Source organism: Lactuca sativa, chromosome 4 (assembly GCF_002870075.4).
Source record: "Lactuca sativa cultivar Salinas chromosome 4, Lsat_Salinas_v11, whole genome shotgun sequence".
Taxonomy (NCBI): Eukaryota; Viridiplantae; Streptophyta; class Magnoliopsida; order Asterales; family Asteraceae; genus Lactuca; species Lactuca sativa.
In genome coordinates this window covers 213,250,729-213,269,469 of record NC_056626.2, presented here as the reverse complement: position 1 = coordinate 213,269,469, position 18,741 = coordinate 213,250,729, and the positions used below count along the sequence as shown (strand labels likewise).

Here is an 18,741-nt window from a genome sequence, read left to right as displayed (position 1 = left end):
TCCAATCAAACCGATCTAACAGATCACATAGCATAACATCATCCTAACCAGGATACCGACCTAACCGATCACTAGCATAGCATCATCCTACATACCAGGATACCGTACTTAACCAGGTCTCTAACATATACCATCCTAACTACCAGGATGCAACATAGCAAAGCAATAACATAACAACAATACTCGGGTCACAATCCGATAAAGGGCCGGCCTTGGTGCCGTAGACCTTGTTGATATAGTGAGGATAACTCACCTCGCAACTGCCGACTGAACAGATAAACCCAAGCTGCTCTGACCACTGATACGATCTCCAACACTGGCCAACACCAAAACTCTGAACTCAAAACAAAAGCCAACAATTACCAAAATGCCCCTGGAAATCAACTAGTCAACCCTTGGTCAAAGACAAAGTCAAAGTCAACCCCTGACTGACTCTACTCGCCGAGTCCCCATGCACAGAACTTCCCCAATCTGCGACTCAACTCGCCGAATCACCCTGAGACTCATCGAGTCCAACAACTCTAAGTCCTTTCACACTCGACTCACCGAGTCATCCCTTGACTCACCGATTCACAACTCAACCAGAAGAAAGGTTAGGACCTCCTGACCATATTCATCCAACTCGCCGAGTTCCAGCCTATCTTCAAGCAACTCGCCGCGTACACCCGTGTGACTCGCCGAGTATCTCTAGATCTGAATCCATATAGAAGCTTTCCAAGCCATGCAGTTGATCCAAAACATAGATCTACCCTTCTACAACCCATCCATCACGTAAAGTGACAAACTTGACGTGAATCCAAAGAGATCTAGGCATTTTACACGCTAGGGCTAGGGTTTGGGGCAAGATGGCTTCACCAAACACTCAAGAACAGGGACTTTAATGCACTCTAGATCTTCTCCATTCCAGATTTGAGGTAGCAACCTCATATCTAACCTTCAAATTCGAAATACCACAAGCTAAACTTTCCACACACTCCAAAACGATGAATCTAGAAGAATAATAGCCCAAGAAACGAAGTAATACCTCAAAAGGAAGCCCCAACAGAAGAGAAATCTGAATCTTAGCAAAGCCCCTTGCTCCAAGCCTCCTTACTCTCCAAGATCTCCTCCAAAATCTCTTCTCCAAGGCTCAAATGCACTCAAATCCCTCACAATTGCGTCTTAGGGTTTTCTGGACTTCAAGGGAGGGTAAAGAGGATGGGGAGAGGGTATAATGTCCTTTATATAGGGCTCATCCTCCGAAATTAGGGTTTCCTCCACTCAGCGCCTACTCGCCGAGTTGGCCACTTAACACGTGACCAGAGTCGCGACCCTACTCGCCGAGTCCACTCGTGGACTCGCCGAGTTTCCCTTTCCCATTTACACTTTTAGCCCTTCAACTATACTCCTGATATTCCGGGATGTTACAATTCTCCCCCACTTAAATTAGGCTTCGTCCTCGAAGCCTGCGGCAACAGAACTCTAGAACTACTCTCGCAATGCATCAGCTGGCATTAACCATACCAGGTTCCTCAAAACACAACCACCGAAATCCAAAACCCAATTCCCTTCCTGCGGTGTTCTGACCACCGCTTCAAGCCGGCCACTGGCCTCGCCTTCTGACAACCACACTTACCAGCTTATCAATTGAGTATCATTCCATGATACTTCACCCGCTCCAACTCACAACAATCACTTGACTCAACGAGCTAGAAATAACCATGAACCACCGGAATTCCCGGTCTGAGCCCAACATAATCCATTCCATGCTAACAGGATGACACATCCTTCAGCCTCAGAGAAACTCCCATGAGTTTCTCCACCGCAATCTCATACCCATGCTGAACTGGCTCTAGCATCTTCGGGTTGGGAAAACCCGATACACTGACAACACCTCCAAACATCCCCCAAGATGAATTTCCACCATATACATAAATCCTTGATCGAAATCAAACTAGAAATCCAAGATACCATTCCTGCATTCCTTCTGAGCCTCAACAGACATTCAACCCGGATGTGATTCCATACCACAGCCGCAGACACACTGCTCATCAACAATGATTGGAACACCCCAATCATAACTCTGCACTACTGCTTTCCCTTCCGTGAACTTAAACTCCCCCTCGGAGCTACATTCCTTTCCCTTTCCTTACCAAGGAAATCCACTTGGCCGCCTTGTCAGTATGACAAGTGCCACGGAGCTCACCCAATACTACACCATTCTCTTATAGCATAACCGCTATCCCATGCACCACACATGCTCTGGATCCACTCGCAAGGACTCTCAAGTCCATGCTCTACCTTCCACTCACCACGATCAATACCCGGGGCCAGACCTTCTGATGCTAACATGTCGCGGCATACTTAATCCATATCCTCATACCGATCTCTCAACACAAGTAGAGTCTTCAGCATGACTGGACCGCCTTTCCAGGCCTTCAGCCCATCTGGACCAGTCTCGGAACCTTCAGCAGGCCTGGACCGCCCTCCAGGGCCTTCAGCCTGTCTGGACCGTTCTCCGAGCCTTCGGCCTGACTGGTACACCCACCGGCCTTCAGGTTATCCTGACCGCTCAGCCAGCATCTAACATCCCGAATCATCCCTCCTGGAAAATTCTCCCATGCATATTGTTCTAGCCTTCTAGGGGTTCCGAACTCTATCTCCACCCTACATACTCAATCCTGGCCCGATCCCAGGCCTTCCACAATCAATCACCCTTGGTATGTATCCCGCCCCGCATACCTGTCACTTACTCATACCAGCCTATACTCTTGGCTGACAGAACCACTGCTGAATCCCAAGCAGCTAAGCAACCTCTCATGCCCATCGACCTTCCGAAGAATTTTCCAATTCTCCCCCACTTAGAGCACTAACTAACAACCACCGGTCGCCATCACCGACCTCCCTCAACAACTCTACACAACACAAACACTTACACGCGAACTGATTCCCACTAGAACGAGCAACCTTCACAAAATCACATATCAACACAAATCATCTCGGCTTGAAAGAAGCCCGACCTTCCGCAACCACTCCTCAGACTGCAGATGATACCCGACATTCGGACTAAAAGCCAAATTCCCACTAATAACCCTCATGAACGATAACCAATGAAATTCCCAACACCAAACCCTTAACCATACCATAACCCGCAAGGAACAACGAATACAATACCAGAAATCACACAACAAGACTAGCAGATATACAATACTCCATAATAATCATAAGATAACATGACATCAAGAACGAAACATACCCGCAGTTGCATCCGGTACTGCCCTGACCTCCTCTGTTGTAACCTGAAAAGCACGACCCTGAGCCCTTGGGGGCTCCGCTCCACCCTGACCTCCGCTCGTGATCCTCAATGTGGCCGGTGCTGGAGCCTGCACCGGTCCTGCAGCAAGCTGTGGACAGTTGACCCTCAAGTGTACAACCTGATGACAATGATAACAAATCCTCAAATCCCGGCCTGGGCTACCTGCCGATAATCCCTCGCGTAGTGATCCCTCCTTTCTGCACTTGCGACATGCACCACTGGACCTACAGACCCCGGGGTAACCCTTCCCACACTTCCCACAAGTGTGGCTGCTCTGATCTACCAATCTAGAATCAACGGTCTTGGACCGTTTCGGCGCCGGCTGCGACTGCACTGGAGCCTACCTCAGCTCTCACAACTGCAACTCAATCTCCAACTCACGCCGCCTGGCGGCCTCCTGCAACTCCAACAAAGTCTCGCACCTCTGTGTAGACACAAACTTCCTGATATCCCTCTTAAGCATACTCAGATATCGGGACATCTGAGCCTGCTCTGAAGCGAACTCAGGGCAAAACATGGCCCTCTCAGTGAACATCTTGGTGATCTCCGTCACCGACTCCGAATCCTGCTTCAGCTCCAGGAACTCCTGATCCAACCTCTCTCTTTCAACCCGCAGAACATAACTAGTACTGAACATCTCCCAGAACTGATCCCATGAAACCGTAGCTCTCTACACATCCAAATACGACCCCGTGGTCAATCTCCACCAATCCTTCGCCCCGAGCCTTAACAGGTTCAGAGCACACCTCACCCTCTGATTAGCAGGGCACAAACACGTGAAGAAACACCCCTCCACGTCTGACAACCATCTCATAGCAACAATCGGGTCCTGAACCCCGTCGAAGGTAGGAGGCTTCATATTATCGAAGTCCCGATACTGAAAACCCCGACCAGCTCCTCCCCCTGTCACTGCTATAGCCGCTGTAGCCGCTGCGGCAGCCGTCTCTGTGAGGGCCGCATAGTGCTCATCAAAATACTCAACCATGGTGGTCTTCATCGACCCAAACAGTTTCGGAAACTCAGCCCGGAACAACGTATCAACCTCATCATGTAGGATCTCACGAATCCTCGCATCCAACTCGCACGTGCTCATCTGACCAATAACCTTGGGCGGTACTGACCCGCCCTGAACTCCGTCTCCTGCTCCCGATCCTGAACCTGATCCACTCCCAGCATGCCTCAGAATCTCCATACTGAAAAACACCACAAGATCTCAGATACTTCCCGCTATCCCGGGAACCTACTCCCAATCCAACACTAGGGGTCATGGTTTCCCTGATACATGTATGGGTCCTGTGCTTTCAGTAGTACGGGCCCATACTACCTTCCACACCTACCCATATTTATATTAAGTACTACCACCACACCCTAGCGAAAAACATGCATAACAAGCACTCAACCCTCACTCCTAGAGGAACACTGGAAATCTCCCACAAAGTAAACCCTAGGCTAACAGGCATCATAAATCAGGCAACATTATCATGAAATCCTGAAGATCCCTAGCCTAGTACTATCATGCTGTTCTATCAAAGCTCAAAACAAATATCATGTATGGTATTTTGGGGTTACTTACTGGCTTCGGCTGATCGTACCTCTACGTCCTCCTTTAACCATTTTGAAAACCATTTTAAATTCTCTTTTGAAAACCCTCCTCGATTTGAGACTGGATTCACACAAATGTTCCTCCAATTCACTCAAACCAAGGCTCATATACCGACTTGTAACACTCTAAAAATTTAAGCCAATTTAAACTTTTCAAAAACAATCCGGGTTCACAAAGTTATTACTAAAAGGTTTTCTATACAATTATTATCAGAGTCTTCCCAAAAACATATCATAAAACATAATCATGAGGACCGGTACGATCACGCCTTTGCCTTGCCACGGTCTCCTGAAGAACCTGAAAAACATTAAACCACAACTGTAAGCCCGAAAGCTTAGTGAGATATCCCCAAAATACCAACCACATATACCATATAAGCATAACATGCCATATCATAACAAAACACAGAACAACCATGCACTTCGGGTCTACTGTGTGACTGGTCTGCCGCACCGGCCTTCAGTCCACCTGGTCCACCCTTCGAGTCTAACCACATACATCGAGTCTATAGTGTGATTGGTCCGCCCGCACCGGGCCTTCAATCCACCTGTTCCACTCTCTGAGTCTACAATATGATTGGTCCGCCCGCGTTGGGCCTTCAGTCGGCCTGGTCCACTCTCCGAGCCTCGGCACGTATGGTCTGCCCTCTTGGGGCCTACAGCCTATCCGGACCGCTCGCTAGGCCTTCGGGATAACCGGTCCGCCCTGGGTATATTGGCCTACAACACAAAGCAGGTCCCGCCTCAACCCAACCTCAGTCCAACAACCATGTGCACATAAACATTCAATCATATAGCATATCACATCCAATCAAACCGATCTAACATATCACATAGCATAACATCATCCTAACCAGGATACCGACCTAACCGGTCACTAGCATAGCATCATCCTACATACTAGGATACCGACCTTAACCAGGTCTCTAACATATACCATCCTAACTACCAGGATGCAACATAGCAAAGCAATAACATAACAACGATACCTGAATCACAATCCGATAAAGGGCCGGCCTTGGTGCCGTATACCTTGTTGATATAGTGAGGATAACTCACCTCGCAACTGCCAACTGAACAGATAAACCCAAGCTGCTCCGACCACTGATACGATCTCCAACACTGGCCAACACCAAAACTCTGAACTCAAAACAAAAGCCAACAATTACCAAAATGCCCCTGGAAATCAAGTGGTCAAGCCTTGGTCAAAGACAAAGTCAAAGTCAACCCCTGACTGACTCTACTCGCCGAGTCAACCCGATGACTCGTCGAGTCCCCATGCACAGAACTTCCCCAATCCACGACTCAAGTCGCCGAGTCACCCCGAGACTCGCCGAGTCCAACAACTCTGAGTCCTTTTACACTCGACTCACCGAGTCATCCCTTGACTCACCGATTCACAGCTCAACCAGAAGAAAGGTTAGGACCTCATGACCAGACTCGCCGAGTCCAAGAACAGACTCGTCAAGTCCAAGGCTATCTGCAACCAACTCGCCGAGTTCTTGACCATATTCATCCAACTCGCCAAGTTGTTCTTCCAACTCGCCGAGTTCCAGCCTATCTTCAAGCAACTCGCCGAGTACACCCGTGTGACTCGCCGAGTATCTATAGATCTGAATCCATACAGAGGCTTTCCAAGCCATGCAGTTGATCCAAAACGTAGATCTACCCTTCTACAACCCATCCATCACGTAAAGTGGCAAACTTTACGTGAATCCAAAGAGATCTAGGCATTTTACACGCTAAGGCTAGGGTTTGGTACAAGATGGCTTCACCAAACACTCAAGAACGGGGACTTTAATGCACTCTAGACCTTCTCCATTCCAGATCTGAGGTAGCAACCTCAGATCTTACCTTCAAAATCGAAATACCACAAGCTAAACTTTCCACACACTCCAAAATGATGAATCTAGAAGAATAACAGCCCAAGAAACGAAGTAATACCTCAAAAGGAAGCCCCAACAGAAGAGAAATCTGAATCTTAGCAACGCCCCTTGCTCCAAGCCTCCTAACTCTCCAAGATCTCCTCCAAAATCTCTTCTCCAAGGCTCAAATGCACTCAAGTCCCTCACAATCGTGTCTTAGGGTTTTCTGGACTTCAAGGGAGGGTAAAGAGGCTGGGAGAGGGTATAATGTCCTTTATATAGGGCTCATCCTCCGAAATTAGGGTGTCCTCCACTCAGCGCCTACTCGTCGAGTCCATCCTACGACTCGCCGAGTTGGCCACTTAGCACGCGACCAGAGTCGTGACCCTACTCGCCGAGTCCACTCGTGGACTCGCTGAGTTTCCCTTTCTCATTTTCACTTTTAGCCCTTCAACTCTATTCCTAATATTCCAGGATGTTATATATATATATATATATATATATATATATATATATATATATATATATGATATAGATCCAGTAAGAAATTTTTTTTTGGTAGGAAGGTAAGAAGTTTTTTTTCTACATATTTTTTTGACGAACAAAAAAAAATGAATCACTAGATGATTCATTTGTAAGATGATTCACAAGAAAAAATTCCCAAAAAAACATCTTTATGATTCATTTTTAAATAAATTAAGAAAAAATTCACTTTTGTGACAATTTTAGTGAATAACAACAAAATCATTGTATAAATGAATCATCGAGATGTTTTTTTGAGAATTTTTTCTTATGAATCATCTTACAAATGAATCATCTAATGATTCATTTTGTTTGTTCGCGAAAAAGATATATAGAAAAAAAACTTCTTACCTTCGTACTAAAAATTTCCTTCTTATTTGATCTTGACTCTATATATATATATATATATATATATATATATATATATATATATATATATATATATATATATATATATATATATATATATATATATATATATATAAAATTAAAAATGTAAAACAATGACATACGAATGTATGTCGTAAAACTATGTTAAAAATAACGATGTATAATATTTGTCGTCATTAGTAGTCGTAAATATTACGAATTATGACATACAAATTCAGTCGTAAACGTATGTCGAAAAGACATGTCGTGTATGTATGTCTTAATTGTTGGTCATAAAGGTCTGTCATAAATTTTATGACAGACAAAAATTTCTGTCATTTTCCTTTATGACATGGCTTTCAATGACAAATATTTGTTTGTCATGTATAGGCATTTGTGACAAACATTCTCTATCAAGGAAAATTGTTTTTCTAGTAGTGGCATTTATGATAGACATTGTCTATCAAGGAAAACATTTTTTTTATAATAGTGTATGTTATTTTCATGTATTGGGGAGAGAGAGAGAGAGAGAGAGAGAGAGAGAGAGAGAGAGAGAGAGAGAGAGAGAGAGAGAGAGAGAGAGAGAGAGAGAGAGAGAGAGAGAGAGAGTATGTTGGGAAGCTTTTACTCCTGCCACTTAAGTATCTACTACAAATGAAAGTATACCACTCTGAAAAAATATTATCAAATAAAACTTGTTTCTCATCTCGGAACTACTGAAAATGGCGGTGTTGCAAAAAAAAAAAAAAAAAAAACAAACAAACAAACACATAGCATCTTACTCTTTGGCTTCCTAACACTTTGTCACATCAAATTTTAGAATGCCACATCATTTTTTACCATTTGGCACCTAACCTTAACATTTGGTAAGGAGTGGTAACACTCCTAGCACTTTTTTTTTGTTTTTTTGGTTTTTTTTTTTTTTTTTTTTTTTTCTAATTTAAGTTAATTACTTTATTTTAATATGGAAATCACAAGCAAGATGCCCTAAAATCAAAACCATAAAATCAAATTTTCATAATTGGCTTTCATACTCTCGTTATGTTATTCAAATAACCTGCATTAATAACCAACAACCAAGATGCCCTAAAATCAAAACCATAACATGAAAAAATTGTAGAAAATTGAAGGAAGAATCGAAACTTTCTATTAATCACAGCACCGTAACATCAATTTCTTTTTTTTCAAAAGCAACTTAACCAGATCAATTTATTCTTCTTCTTACTTCTCTAAATTGAAAAAATAATAGTAATAAAAAGGAAGTGTTTTTGCCCAATTTGAAGGTGGCTCTTTGTCTAAACTTCAGTGGTATCCACCTATGTTCTTAAGTGATTCTTCTAGCAGGATCCTTTGAAAAAAGTTCTTGTGATTTTGATTTTAATCAAATTGGCATAAAAATAGAGAAAATTTTCAATGTTTAAACACCTGGATAACAGAAGACGAGAAGAAGATGAAACCTTGTTCGAATCAGCATCACATCCGCCCTTAAACCCCCAATTTCTACAATCGACAGAATCAACATCAGAAAACCCTCACTTACCAACTGGAAAAAAGTTCTTAGTAGATACAATTTTGTTGTCGTCTTCCTCGATATCTTTTGTGAAACCAGGCAAGTCAAGCTGGAGCTCGATGGCTTTGAGGAGGTTAAAAGCATTGTTCTTTTCGGTTTCCGTTGAGAAATTGAAGGATTCAGAGTTTTTTTTCCATGGAAGAATAGTCAGATAAGCCTATGTAATCATGTAACGAAGCTCACCTAACAAACACCACTCAAATTCAACCCTCACCTTCTCTCTCTTCTCGCCATCAGTGTAACGAGGCTCCGGTGGCGAACCTCCTAGCGAGAGCTAGGGGGTGGTGTTTCTTGATCGATGGCGAGCATAGCGAACCTGGTGGCGACCCCCACTCCTCTTAGTCTTACACCATCAATAGTACTTCCACCCCACCCCCATAGTAGTGTCTCTTTCTAGTAAATCATAACATATTATACCTTCTAGGGTCAACGTCACAAAATGACTTCTAATAATTGTCATATTACTCTTTTGGTTATTTATCCTTTAATTGTATTTAACAAGGAAACAAACTATTTTTTATATTATACTAGTCTTGGAAGGTCTCATTGGTTCACTTCGATTAACTCTTATTTAATAAAAATTATGATTGATGACCTAATAAAGAAGGAGGTTGTCTTTTTATCTTATTATCGTTTCATCGTTATTTCACCAATTAATTTGAGTAGACACTAATGAAATTAGGAAAACGAGACCCCACATAAAGCTTCCCATCATGTTCTTGAACCAAACTAACAGACACATTGACATATTCTTATATATATATATATATATATATATATATATATATATATATATATATATATATATATATATATATATATATATATATATATTAAAGGTGGATAGTTTTTAGGAATAGTGAAGTTGTGTACTTTTTGGCAAAAATGACCCTTGGTATTTTTTGGGTCTTATTTGTTCTTTGATTGGATGTTATTTGTTTTTTAAGGGTGTTATTTGTTTTTTCTTTTAAGTTAAACCCACGTGTTTCCGTTATGTTATCTTTATCCATCCTAAATTATTGTGGTTTGACTGCTGTGCTTAGCTATATTTTTAGTGGTTCAGATTTTTGACACTAAAGTTTGTAGTATTGACAATTTGGTCCCTTAAATTATTAAAAGTGGTGTAAAGATAAGATTGGGGTTGTTACGTGTCATTCCCACGTCTCCCCCACCGGTTCTTCCTTATCTTCCCCTACCTACTTTCTCATCCAGTCATATTCGGATTTCACCGTTTTTCGAAAACCCTCCATCTCCTTCTAAACTCATCAGCTTCAAATTTTTATTGATCGATGTTTTTGTTTTCCTTCTTCAATCTACAGACGGGACCATGCAGATGAGGCAACTGATTCCAATAGACACGATGCAGATAAGGCAACTGATTCCAACAGACCTAGCAAGATTTCAAACAAAGAAACTTAGGGTTTCTCACTTTCTTCCCCTCCATCTCCATTTAAACTCATCAGCTTGAAATTGCTATTGATCGTTGATTTTGTTTCTCTTCTCCAATCTACAGATTGGACGATGCAGACGAGGCAACTGATTCCAACAAACACGATGCATATGAGGCATTTGATTCCAACAGACTCCTTTCACCGCCATCTAAAGTTTTCATCTGCCTTCGTCTTTTGTACTGCTGATCAAACGGACCAGTGTTTGCTTCACACATGCAATTTTACTCTTCCAGTGGAAACCTAATGACCCGGCCCACTCAGGAGGGAAGAGCCAATTCTTTCTAATTCTTCTTCATTCATCTGTAGGTATTGTTATCTTTTTAATCCCCTTACTCATTTTCAGTCCTTGGATCTTTCCATTGCTTTTCTTTTCAACGATTTCCAGTTAATCAAATACACAGAAAATGAAATGTCGAGTTTTGGGAATTTGTAGATAAATGGTGAATTCATAGATGATTTTTTTTTTCTGAATATGTGATTTCTCATCTGATTGGCAACATATTAAGCTTACATATGCGATTTTATCGGTTTTAGTAATCTCACTAACCGTTTTTTTGTGGAAATAATTTTTTTTGCTTGAAAATCTTTGCAGATGGCGACTTTAATCTCTGACACTACACCATGGAAGGACCTGAAGGTGATTCCCAAACGCCTATCTGAACAATTTCATGTATTCATTGCTAAGCGTAACTGTTAATTGATGATGTGAACCCTTTTTACTTTCAGGCACGTGATTTCATGTCTAGCTTTGACCGATCCAGGTCAATGATGCTATACGATATGCATCTATCTTTATTGGTATCAAATCAAATTAATTACATATACATACAAATGGATTTCTTGATTTTATTATGTGTGAAAGAAATTGGGGGGTTTTGTTTTATGACATCTGAGATAGCTGTTTCCTTTCTTTGTTTTGGGTTTTTGTTTGATTATGTATTGACATTATATTCAAAAGATGCAGTTTCTTACTTGGAAGATTTTGATTTTTGGGAAGGTTCGTTGAATTGGATGCGTAGTTCACCTCCTTTTTATGTTTTGATGTAGTCCATGCAAGAAAAAAGGGAACAAAGTCTCAGGCTGCAGAATGCTCGCTTTCCAACTATGGTTTACTTAATTTGGACAAGTGTGTGTACAAAAGCAAAAATGTGTTGTTGCTGCTTCAAATATTCTCAGAAATTACTCTTTTATGCTAGAAAATGAATTCATTATGGGTTAAAAACACCATTCTCCTCTGTGAATACACAACCAACACAAATTTTGTTGATTTTTTTTTCTGTCAGGGGGCCGCGCATGATTGATGGAAGCAGCATTCGACATTAGTAAAGGTAAACTCTTCAAATTCTGTATTGAAGTCTTTCAATTAGTGCAGTAAGAGATTTCTTGGTTCTTAAAATGAGATCACCTACATGTTTTGTGATTATTTTGTAGGCTTTATTGACCATTTGTAACTTTTTATGGGAACCAATACATTATCATAGGGACGTTTTGAAGTGATTATTGCTATATTCTAAAGAATCAAAAACAGATAACTATGTCTATACCAGTAGGGGTAGTTTCATAATTCTATTTTTATTTCAAAAATTACTTTTTCTGAAGGAAAATTTAGCTAATTTGGAAGTGAAAGTCTGGAAGTGAATCAAATGATATGATGTCTCTCAAAATGAATCAAATGATACAGAAGCGACAACCAAGGTGGATGTATTATTGGTCACGGCGGAACATACATACAAAAAATAAGAGCTCCGAATACAAGAAATTGATGAAGGCACTTTAGTTCATCTTTTATTAGTTTAAACTTATAATCTTGCATTATTAACTTTGTCTTTATTGATTATAGAAGTAGGAAAATGTAGCATTTCTAAAAGAGATCAAAGATGTTTTTTACTGATTATAAAAGAGATCAAAGATGATTGGGAATGAAGGTACAAACTTGCAATGCAAAACAACATAAAGTATATATTTAAAGATGCTTATTTATTGTTTTGGCATTATTAATTTGTGACTAAACTACCCCCTATATAAAGTTATTTTGTTTATATTTCAATTTTGCTGAAACATCTGTCGCATCCGACCCCCGCAACGCGGGGGTTCCCCATCTAGTTCTTTACCAAACGACACACTTTGCAGCACCACCCCATTTGAATTGAACCACACCCCTTGAGGTGTGATGAGAGGCATCCGAGGAAATAATCCATTTGAAACTGCCACCCAAAACTCTCCGTTTCTTCCGGCTCGCTTTATTTTATTTAGATTTCCATCAAAATTTAGCAAAAGGTCCATTGAACCTGCTTGCGGCCCCACAAGCCAGTATTTTGAAATCCACGTCCCAGTCTGCTTAGATACAAGAACAAATTATCCATCGTTGTTGATGGCAGGTCCACCAACACCATTGAGACCACTAAGCAAAGCAAAACTGACACTTGTCTTGTAAGTGGATTGTAACGCAATAACCTCCCTGTTGAATCCGGCTTGAATCCTAGTTGTACATAATATCTACACCATATATGGTACACAAAGTCACAAATATACTCAATAATAATCTATTACGGTATCTTACATTTAATCTTTTTTCTTATTAAGGCATATTTAAAAAAATATACACTCAATTAAAGCACTGCAAATTGTTTGAAAAGTACAATGTTGTATTAAGAACTGAGAGTATGAACTTGTAATAAACAACTCAATGAAAATATACTGCACCTTATTTCATAAGTAAAACTTGCATCACTGAAATAAACATTTCCCGTTAACAAGTCAACATCAAGGCCATTAGCAAACTTGAACCCTCTGGCAAGCTGAGTTGCAAGACCACCTAAGGGACCCACAACTAGAAGTCCATAATACACATCTGCAACGTACAAAAGGCCGTTTACAGGGTGAAAACTAAGAGTAATTAGCCGTCTACATATTGGCCACTTATTTGGATCTGTCATGCCATCACAAAGTTGTTTTGTCCTGGAAAAACCAAGAAAATAAGGTAACCCAACATAAATTCCTAATGCCCGCATAAAGTTTAATCCACATCGGAATTATACGCTCCCATGTTGTTGCTACTAAGAGTCAAACTTTTGACCATTTTTACAAGAATAACGGTCTCGAATCAACCGTGTTATGCCTTGGCAACCATAAATATAATTATTTATACACAACAAACTAAAAAAGTAAAAATGCCTTTTGTGACGAAGTATATGCAAAATCCACAAAACCGATGGCAGGGCCTTGCCACTTAATAATCCTTCCATTGGTGACCGTCATGAATAGATCCACGATCAAACTAAGGTGTATCCCTACTAAAAAAATCACGTAATACAAAATCGAGTAATACAAAATAAGAAAAAAAAATCTGAAAAAATTACACTACTGAAGTTTTTTTTAGGGTTATCCTGGGCTACCCCGGGATACATACTAGATCCGTCAATGGTCATGAAGGACCCATTGGCTAGAACTCCCCCAAATGCAACCGATGTAGGGCCCGTGACATCCAAAGGCAATACTAACTTGTAAAGTTAGTAAATTGACTGGAAACAAAGGTTGCAAAAACGCAAAGAAATGACAAAACAAAAAGCATGGAAGGTTTCATTTGAGGAGAAGCCATATTTGAATATCTAGAAAAGTATACATACTTATCCGTCATGTTTCCTAGGAATGGGTGTCATAACAGCCAATATTGGATGCTCTTGATTATTCGACGTTATATCTACCTCTCTAATAAGATTGTCCGAGATATCAGCAACCAAACTAAAGCATATATTTCTATTTGGGAATTTTATTATTTCATCTTACTTATTCTTTTCGCTTTTTCTTGATAGAGAAAATTAGAATGAACTCACAAACTCCTCTTCTCCATGAATTAGCTAACAACCATTGCTGCCCTACAAGCCGACATTCACCACAGAAACATGCATCGCTATCCACTCCCTTAATTTCTCCGTCCGTTTTCTAGGGTTCACCATCTATACCGTGATTCCTTTTGATTAGGAATAATCCATAACATCAAAACAAAAGATTATCAACATAATCCCAATTAATCGGGAATTATCTTCTTTCAGATTTGACTTGGTGAACATAATTTTTTCCGGCAATAATTCGGTGGCTAATGAAACCATTTTCGTGTTCATTTTAATTTCCAAATTAGGGTAGGAGATTATGTGCATATATACAACATATATGCTGAGATAGGTTTCACCTTATATGTTTATAAAATATGGGAATTTAATCATTTTTTAAAACTCGACATAGAACTTCAAAGATCTTCCATTTTCATTTTTTTGTCATTTAGGTTTGATGGGTTGAAAGATGATGAAAATGAAAAGCGGTTAATCTTTATATAACTTTTAAAATAGTTGTGATGATTTGGACTAACAATTGACATGGTTTTTATGATTCTTTATCCGGTCTTTCTTTGTGTATATTCAATTGAACATGAAGTACCTTATCTAGAATTTGTTGAAATGTTAACTGCAGGATAAAGATGAGTCAACTTTGTGTGGAGAACTTTGATACAAATTGAAGGGGACTATATAATTCTTATGATTGTTAATGTCTTGAGCAGTACAAACTCAATGGTGGTGGCACCAACTATTGAAGGTCCTGTATTTGGTGCTTACATGATTTGGACGTCTAGAAATTAACATCCACATTTATAATGAACATGACCTGGATACCATAATGTGGAGTTTGTTTTGTTGAACTTGGGTTATCTTTCTCATCGTATTTGGTTCAAGGGTATTAGAGATTTGTGATTTTATATATGTTTTCTTTCATCGTATTGGAAAACAGAAAGTTGATTTGTGGTTTTTAATATGAGTTCTTTTTGTAGGTGATATTCTGAAGACGAATGGAAATAAAACTCATCCGGTCGATGAGTTTGAATTCAAGAAAAATGGATTTATGAAATTCAGGTTAGTTGCATCATTTTGGTTTAAGTTACTTAATTTATTCATTGATAACTTTCAAAAATATCATATTAGACCAGGTATGTTTTTGAACTCCATCTGAGATAGTGATGTTGTAATAGGTCCATTATTTTTCCTATTATTTCATATTCCCGTGATTTGTTTTTGGTTTTTTTTTCTTGAATCGTGATGCTTTATTCTTTATTAAATTAAGAAACTTGAAGAAAGAGGTAAACTTTAACTTGTAATAGTTCCATTATTGCTTATGTTGTCAAATTAGCTTGCTAAATTAGTTTGCTTATGTTGTTATGGTTACTTAGTGTGTCAAAAGCGAGTTCTGTCAAATTACATATATTGTCTCGGGAATATACAAGCACTCATATTCACATTCTTTTGTTGTTGTTCTCCCCACTTTTGAATTTATGATCAAAGTTTATATATATTTCTTGAAGTGTGACTTTTTCTTAAATGATCATTTTTGTCATGTTTTTTATGCATATATTGTAACTATTCAGTGGCGAATCTAGCATTCAAACTAACGTGTGTCCCATAAATGAAATAATAAAATAAATGGGTCAAAAAAATGGTTATCGGGTCGGTTTGTCGGTAATACCATCTTAGAAAAATATTTATTAACTTGAAAACCAAAGATCAAACTAATTAAAAAAAAATCATAAATTTCTTACAATTGTTTGCGACGAGTTTTCATATCCCTAAAAAAATCTATAAGTATTTCGTTGCTAATACCATCTAACACATCTTTCTCAATATAAGACACTAGACAATCATTCATAAATTGATCACCCATTTTATTACGCAAATCGTTCTTTATCAACTTCATTGCAGAAAAAGCATGTTCCACTGTGGATGTTGCAACGGGCAATATCAATGCTAATTTTAGTAAAATGATAAAATAAATATTTACTCATCTAAATAAATAATAATTACAACTGCTACAAATAAATATATAGATATAATAAAAATATATTACAGAACATGTTATATAAATGAAATAAGCTATATAAATATATCTTATATAAATGACCTTCTTTCATCTTTTTTTTTTTATAATACATCAACATTATACCTAAAATGATAAAATAAATATTTACTCATATAAATAAATAAACAAAACAACCACTACAAATGAAATATGTAAAAGTTATATAAATAAAACAAACTACATAAATGAAATATGTAAAAGTAATTTGATATGCCTAGCCTATTGGTCTAATTCTTTATTACACAAAGACAATTTGCCTGACAAAGACAATAACAAAAGCAAGAGCAGGTGAACAGACTATAACTTTTCCATAGAGGCATAGACAATGACTTCTCATATATATATATATATATATATATATATATATATATATATATATATATATATATATATATATTGATCTATGCCCACTTTATTGTTTCTAGTTTCTACACCATATAACAATTCTAAATAAAACGAGATATAAAAGAGTAAAGGATTTACCAAAGTAAATGGAATGCTGAGAAGAAGTCGACGGCCGCAGGTTCTTCAATTCCGTCCGGTTCGATAACGGGCCGGCGACGGAGATCGTATGGATGCAACCGGAGATAATGATGTTAAAGACAATCAGAAGTCCAAACCTTTGACACCAAGAACTGTTCAAGACAGTTTGCGGCCACTAAAGAACAGAGGTGACCAAAACGTGATTATCGACAATACTAAAGAAGTCGGCGGTCGGTGGCAATCCAAAGTTGAGAAAGACGAAGGAACTTTGACAATGGCTAATCCACAAAATCGTAATTTTTTTTAGGTTTTTTGTTTTTCCATTTCTATATTTTTTCTACATTTAAATTTGATGAGTCTTGGGTTTGAAAGAATATTTGTTATTATATTTTCGTAAAATATTTTGTTGCTTAAACAACCCTTATTGTTTTGCTCTTAAGTTTTTTAAAAGTTGTAAAGATTGAAAATAGATTATGATTGGCAAATATCGTTTATTTTTTTTTTTTGTTACTATCAAGGGTGTCCAATTTGTTTTGCCAACAGGTGTCCTAGAAAAATTATGCAATATCTAGTAAATAAAATTTAGAACTAAAGGGTGTCCCAGGACACCCTTTAGACACAGGTAGACTCACCTCTATAAGTATTTGTAACATATGCGGACGATAGCAAGGTACTTTCAGAATTAAAAATTAGTAATGAGCTTCTTATTTTATAATCTTCTTTATATTTTAATAATCTTTCATTTTTGGAATTTAAAAATCAGTAATTATCTACATCTACCTATAATGCCATTTGATAAATAAAAGCATCCTACTTTCAATCGCTTTATGATATTTTAATTAAAAAAGGTGTTAATTGAAAGTATGATGCTATTTTGAAAAAAAAAACTAAAAGTTAAAAAACAACTTTATATATGTGGATGTAAACTTTTTGATTACAGGGAACATCTATTGTAAACTTTATGATTACAATGCTATTAAAATAAATAAGAACCATTTTTTAGAGAAAAACCTTCAATTAGTAATGACCGGGTGCTGTAATATGTTACTTTTCCCATTCCAAGTAGGACCAATGTGATATTTCAGTAAACTGTCCTCTTATGCACATTCTTCGTAAAGACAACAAGATAATGGTTTTAAAACTATTTATTAATAATTATGTTTTGTAGTACCAATATTCTTTTACTTTGCTAATCGTGGTTTACACGGATTATAACCTAGTTACGAATATCCTTAAAATAAAGACCAGGTACAATCTCAAAATTTTTGGTCTAAGTTGAATCCAATAAAACATGAACTGTCCAACTAGCACTATTAGCCCAAACCGGGTTTTATATTGTTTTTATTCCATGTAAAATTACCCCTTAACCAATCCCTTTTTTTTTTACCAAAAGATTACCAAGTAATGACATTATATATATATATATATATATATATATATATATATATATATATATATATATATATATTATAACTTTTGAGGTTCCCTTATGAACACTCAATTTTTGCAAATTCAGACCTTCGCCACATGATAATTTTCAGTTCTTAGCGACTTTAGTCCTTTCTCCCTTCCGCATCGCTTTTTCTCCACCGCTCCTTCATCGCTACAAATGGTTACCACCGCATCGCCATGGCGGTCGTCTGTTGGACCGATACACTGCCTTACATCGTCTTCGATCATCAT

General features: G+C 38.3%; 1 pseudogene; it reads right to left on the bottom strand.

Moving 5' to 3' along the window:
* Positions 1–9,876: 9,876 nt before the first annotated feature.
* LOC111883033 (protein STRICTOSIDINE SYNTHASE-LIKE 12-like) lies at positions 9,877–18,741 on the bottom strand (annotated as a pseudogene).